We start from the raw sequence: 5,331 nt of genomic DNA, 5'->3' as shown, positions 1-5,331 counted from the left end.
GTAACTGAGGGCAATGAACTACAATATGATGACAGATAAGACTTATTTAAGAGATGATCCAAGACAAATTGTTATACTGTATGTAGGGTAAAGTAAACATTTCTTTCAAAATACGTTTCATTCTACATGTTCCGTTTTCAAGGGGTGAAACATTCTCAGGGGTATTAAGCATTACAAGACAGTCTCACATTTGAAGAAGACCAATCCAGTGATTAGAAAAGACCAATCATTGTGCTTTACCATGAGCTAAAAATTGATAAAAATGTGAGGCTCCACTGCTGTTGCAGAAATGACTTTATTGATTACTTGAAATAATGAATTAATGAATTACTGATATAATGACCGATATGATACGATATGATTGATTAATATGATAATTGATATAATAAAATGGATATAATGAATTGAGCTGATTGTTTAATTGTCGTCTGAGCCCAGGACTTCCTCTTCTGATGCCTGAAAGAGAACAGCAGTGTTTCAACATCTTGCAGCAGTCATGTTTCCAGCAGATGAATCAAACAGCAGATGAATCAAACAGCTCAGTACCTCAAAAAAGGCATCTACGAGCAGATCCAGAAGAGCGGCCTGGGAGCGGTATTCTTCGGTGGTCTGCTCTATCTCTGCCAGTAATGTCAGGTACCTGCGAGTCACAAAGCAAATCCAAATACTCAATCGATCCATTTGGATCTAATCATGAAGAATCGGTGTGTAATTTTCAGTGTGTTCAGGAGAATGCCTCACCTTCTCCCTTCTTCAGTGTCGCCATAGGTCTGTCTGAGTGTCTCCTCAAGCACCTGCTGCTCTGACTGTGGCTCATTGTTCTGAGGCTCTGAAGATGTGATACATGACATGTGACAAACATTCTCCTCTCACTGATCCATCAGCTCAACAGCACTTCCCCTCTTAGAAGCTCATACTTGAAGCAGAATTCTGAACCAACCTGTTTCCTGCTCTTTGTTGTCGTCCTTCTGTGAATTCTGTAAGTGACATTTTGACATTATTCATGTGATGAAGCATGTTTTATGTCTACTGTTAATAACTCCAAATTACAATGCCTTACATTTTATATTGTAAAATTATTTGTTGTAGAGCATATACCTTTTGTATTTGGGACGCCCTTCTGTGCTGAAATTTATCCACCACCAGAGCAATGGACAGACTGTCATGAGAAAATTGTAAAATACATTATTTACATTTATATTCAGGATATTAAATGTTCCATACACCATATCCTGTTTACAATAACCGGGATAAGCCCACATCCTGAATCAGAAAAGCCTGAATATGCTTGTTGTTGTTGTTTATTGTTGGGTTTAGTGTTTCCACAGTGTCACGAGCATCAAATGATGCACCACTATTTAACACAGTGACCTGTTTACATGTATAAAGCTATATGAAAACAGTAGTTACTGATCATTCCAGGTAAACAGCAGATCCCTGGAATAAGGCTCATATTCAGAATATTAATGTGCATGTAAATCTGCCAACTTACTTGAGGAATACGAAGCATTGTCACGATGTACGTGATCAGGAAGAGGATAATGTGAGCTGCACCTGAAATGATTAAATAGATGACTGTAAGTCACAAGGACAAATACCATGACAAAAGTATTGTTAACTTATTACAACACAAAGAGATTTGGTATCACAAGCCAAACATCAATTACTGCAGCCCAAAACTATGACCCACCCCGATCCAAAGCCTCGCCCCTAATACTTCTGTTCAACAGACACAAAGTCAAATCCCAGGAGTGCAATCACACTTCGTCGCCATCTGCTGTTCAAACAAATAATGATGTTGTGCATCACATGAGGAATTCAGATGCAGTGGCTCAATTTAGTTTTCAAAGACGACCATTTGGATGTAAATGTGATTTCTTTGATTATTTTGCAATGTTCATAGCTTTGAGTTGCAATAATCCCTGTCACACATTAAAACTGGTTTTATCATATTATGCCATCATGAATACCTAGGTTCCTTTTAATAATGAAGATGAAGGGAGAGGTCCTCTAACAAATACTCATTTGGGCTATTTGCAATTAGTGCTGTAGTTTCTTGCTGCGCATTTTAAAAGCATGTGCCATGTAACTATTCAGTGTTTGTTGTTTGTACTGTATGATCCTGACTCTGACAGTTGCACACGTATTAAACATAAGGCAATTCTGAAAATGGGTTGATTAAAATGAGTCATTGTTGTCATTATTATAGTCATTATTTGTGATGATGGTACAGTATATGAAAACGATAAGAAATCATATCTAGACCTAACACTTGCCAAATGACTTCTTACAACATGACTGCTGGAGGGAAAGCAAAGCACATTATGAGTTGCCATTACAGTAAGCCATGTTTAGAGATGTTCCCACAAAATATTTACATGTTTGAGGGTAGCATCATCTGTGCTTCTCAAATCTTCTCTAAGGAATTTCAAAACGGATGTATAGCATAAAGCTGCTCAGTAACACATGAAGCTTCACTCACCATTGTTCTTGCAGGTGTAATAGATCTTGCTCCAGTCATCCAGAGTGAGCACCTGAAACAGAGTGAACATGGTCCTGAAAAAGGTGCCAAACTGCTGTGGATCGACTCCCCTGAACAACTCCGTGAGAAAGGAGATAAGTAAAGTGAAGTAAAGTGAAGACATTTAGGCGCCCGACCTACCGCATGAGGCGCAGACCCCGGCACCCTCGCAGGGCCCGGAAGACTCTAAAGGACTTCAGGGATCATGCAAATTCTGAGGGCAGGCCTTCATTGGATCCCTCAAGAAAGTCTATGCGTTTCCGGTATAAGTCCAGGAGAGCCACGACCAGAAGCATGAAATCTGGGGTGAGCCGGATAGTTACAGAGAGGGAAAGTATCAGGAAGAAAACAGAGAAAGTACAGTTTGTTTTGGGACGGGTTGTCTTGCATTATGAAATACAAAACATGGGAATATTGCTAGATTTATATTGAAGTCTTACCAATAATGTTCCATAGATTTTAAAATAGAGCCGCCCCTAGGCCAGGAGTTTCAGTATACACTCGTTGATGTAGATCACCAGGAAAAGACACTCCAGTACCTTAAGGTGCCATCCTTGAATTTGAGAAAATATGTTATTTGCACATTTGATCTCACAAGGACTTCACTTAATTAAGGCTTGAAGCTATATTCTTTTAAAGTAATAGTTCACACTAAAATTAAAAAAAATTGGTCATTATCTGCCCAGTAATGAGCTGGTGTACCATATTTTCCTACCTGCTCTGAGCTCAACAGTGTCAGCTGTCCGGGCCACTAAAGAGACGGTGTCGATCACCAGCGTGAAGATGATCAGCCGATCAAACCACGGGTGTCCAACCAGCATGTCCAGGGCTGTGAAAAACCTCCACCACCAGACCTCGAGTCTTTGTCCCAGACTCATCTTTTCTTCTTCAGCTGAGAGAAAGTGAAAGAGTGAGAGAGAGATGCCTACATTTCAAGCTCAGTCAGAGTGATTATTTTCTCTGTGACTTCACTGGATGTCAGCTGGTGGCAATGTCAACAAGGCTAATATTATATAGTATTATACAACAGTTAGTTCCAGTTGAGTAATTGATTTGGACAGGAGGCATTCCATTAATGGCTAATATTATATTTTGCTGATTTCATTTTCCTCACAAACACGAGTTACAGAACCACTGAATACACAACAACACACACACACACACACACACACACACACACACACACACACACACACAATGATAAATGTGAGGGGATATTATACAAAATATATATAATATACATAATATACAAAATATTGGTTGATTGATGATTAATTTCTTGTTACATGCTTTGGCAATATTTGCTTTATTACATGTTTTTTAAACTGTCATGCCAATAAAGCACAATGAATTGAATTGACAAAAATCTGTTGTCTCAAATTACCATTGGCTACTTGATAAATAGTTTTGTTTATAGAACAGCCGTGCTGATATACAGTGTAACACCTCTGGTGTGTTATTGCTTAAATAATATTACACTATACTATTAATACCACTGATAATGTAATGGTATATAAGCCGTTCAGCCCTTTCAATTAGCTTCCTTTGAATCTTACCTTTCGTAGCAGCTGGCTGCCTGGTCTGAAAAGGTGTAGGCTGCATCCTGTGAGACAGACAGCAGAGACAAGACACATCTCACACTTCTCCATCTCATTTCTGATGGCCAATTATGGTTCAAAACAAATGAGGACTTCCTGCATAGTTGAGTTGTTGTATACCTCATTTTAATAATCCACATTTTCATGTATAATGTTACATTTGACTCTAACGTTACACTTCATTCAAAATTGCACAAAGCCAATGGCACCAATGTTTGAATTAACGTAACGATATGTCTATAATTAACGGTATATAGGCCTACCGTTAATTAACGTTAGCCAGGCTAATTAGCGGTTAGACATAATGTCTAACCGGCTAATGTTAGTCAGTTACAATGTCAGTTACAACAGCTAGCTAAGCTATAACGATATAAAGGAAGATGTTAAAATTCAGTTTAAAGCTGATTATGTCAAACAATTACTGACCTACAAGGAATTTACAGTAAAATATGCATTTTTTTGTATCAGCTCTGCTGTGAAATTAACTAAAACTGAAATTGTTCCATGAAGCTTGTCTTACCTGGTGGGGCTTGAGCACATAAAGATATAACACTGTTATGTGTTATATCTCTATACTGCGTTTGGCACCTGCCGTTTGGCCTCCTATAGAGAAGTGCCCTTTTTCTGTTTTTTAGGGGGGGTGTAGTAGTAGTAGTAGTAGTTTTATTTGTTATATGAACTGTATACAGGTACCCAGAGCAATGAAATGCTTACTTGCAGGTAGCATAAGATGATGAACAACAGTAGGCTAATAAAACAAGAGGGCTAGGTAAGAGTTGGGCTGATTAACATGTGAGGAAAATTTACTGAAATACACTTCATTTATTTGCATGTATCATTCATTAACTGTCATGTAGCAGTGTCTGAACCACCCTCAGTCATGGCTTTGTTTTACTGTAAATAAATACATTTTAATATCCCTTTAACAGTGTCGCAAAAGTAGTCATTCCAGGCATATATTTATTTAATTATTTGCAAAAATCGCCAGCGTGCCCCTGCCCGGCGGGCCCATGAATTTGGGCCCTTGCCCCTCTAACATCCTCTGCACGTGCCTGCAGCGCACGACGGCGCTGTTGGAGTGGCGGGGAGAGCGGATTGACAGGCAGGTCTGACAGGCAGACATCCGCACCTCCTGCGTGCTTGTCATCATCAGCAGAGACAGGAAGCGCCTGTCGCCACTTTTCTTTTCATGTCGCGCTTTTACACGAGCTA

The 5,331-nt window shown here is 39.2% G+C and overlaps 1 long non-coding RNA gene across 1 annotated transcript; it reads right to left on the bottom strand.

Annotated features, from left to right (window-relative positions):
- LOC139663323 (uncharacterized) lies at window positions 1–1,624 on the bottom strand. Its single transcript, XR_011696707.1, has 6 exons — window positions 1,493–1,624; window positions 1,099–1,159; window positions 941–977; window positions 742–829; window positions 547–640; window positions 1–456 (listed from the first exon to the last, which is right to left on the bottom strand). It is a non-coding gene; the product is annotated as an uncharacterized lncRNA (long non-coding RNA).
- Window positions 1,625–5,331: the final 3,707 nt, after the last annotated feature.

Source organism: Centroberyx affinis, unplaced genomic scaffold, assembly GCF_046629955.1.
Source record: "Centroberyx affinis isolate AG114_WGS23_722 - 3 ecotype Tasmania unplaced genomic scaffold, CSIRO-AGI_Caff_v1 ptg003980l_1, whole genome shotgun sequence".
Taxonomy (NCBI): domain Eukaryota; kingdom Metazoa; phylum Chordata; class Actinopteri; order Beryciformes; family Berycidae; genus Centroberyx; species Centroberyx affinis.
This window is presented reverse-complemented; position numbering and strand designations above follow the sequence as displayed.